Here is a 1,298-nt window from a genome sequence, read left to right on the forward strand (position 1 = left end):
AAATCAAAGATGGCAAAACTCCAGTTAGTAAGAACTGGGAAAAATTTTCCATGATTAGAATCATACCTATCACAAAGGGAAAAAAGATCAATTACCTTTGTCCCAAGTCATCACCCAAGAGTTCCTGGGGGTAATGTTCTAGGAATAACCACCTTGAGCAATGTTGAGTGTCATTTGCAACACTTGTGGTCCTGATGCAGTCCATGTCAAAATGCAGCAAAACCTGAACAACATCTAGACTTGGGCTGATTAGTGTAGCATAAATGTCGCCTGCCACTTGTGTCAGAAATAACCACATCCAATGAGAGAATCTAACTGTCTTTCCTTGACATTTAATGACACCAATGTAGATCAGTTCCCTATTGTCAATGTCCTGGGATTTGTGTTTGAAACTGAACTTGACTAGCCATATAAATACTGTGGCTATGAAAACTGGTCAGAGGCTAGAAATCCTATAGTAAGGTCAGTCCATCATTTACAAGATACAAGTCATGAATGTGATGGAATGCACGCACTTCCCTGAATGAATGAAGCTCCAACAAGGTGAAGCATGACAGCATCCAGATAAGTAGTGTGCTTGATTGGTGGTTCATTCCTTACACCCTAATTGCACAGTAGTAGGAGTATGTACCGTCTACAATCTGCACTGCAGGAACTCATCTAGACTCATTGGATACCACCTTACAAACCTGCAGATAAATGGAAATACCACTGTCTTCAACTTGCCTTCCAATCTACATTTCTGGAACTTCCCTTTTAAAGTACAGAGGAATTAAATGGAATTGAGGTGAGTCCTTATTTAATAATGGATGAATCTTGAGACTACTCCTAGTTTGTGTGTCAGTACACAAAGTATAAAAATGCACAGCAGGTCATGCAACGTCAGAGGAGTAGGAGAATCAACATTTCGGGCAGAAGCCCTTCATCAGGGCCACACTTTTCAACTGATCTCCAGCATCTGTATTCCTCGCTTTCTTCCAGATCACAGTGTTTACCAATGCTCTTGATGCTTTTAGGAAAAAGTGGGCACTGGAGGTTGTAGAGTGCTTTATTTCCCCCTTCCAACTCCATTTTGTTTTAGTCCTTTCTTTCACCTTCAGTGTTGGTATACTGCCTTGGATATAAACTGAACAACTGGAAACACAGGTGATTTAATGATGGGGTGAATATGAGAAAATTGCCATAGATGATTTGGGAAAGTCACTTCTGTGTGGAACTATGTCCAAATATAAAGAAAAAGTAGGAAGTCAGAGAAAATCCAATGTCCAAAAATCAGTGAATGAAAACTTCCAGATGCG

This window comes from Chiloscyllium punctatum, chromosome 2, assembly GCF_047496795.1.
Source record: "Chiloscyllium punctatum isolate Juve2018m chromosome 2, sChiPun1.3, whole genome shotgun sequence".
Lineage (NCBI taxonomy): Eukaryota > Metazoa > Chordata > Chondrichthyes > Orectolobiformes > Hemiscylliidae > Chiloscyllium > Chiloscyllium punctatum.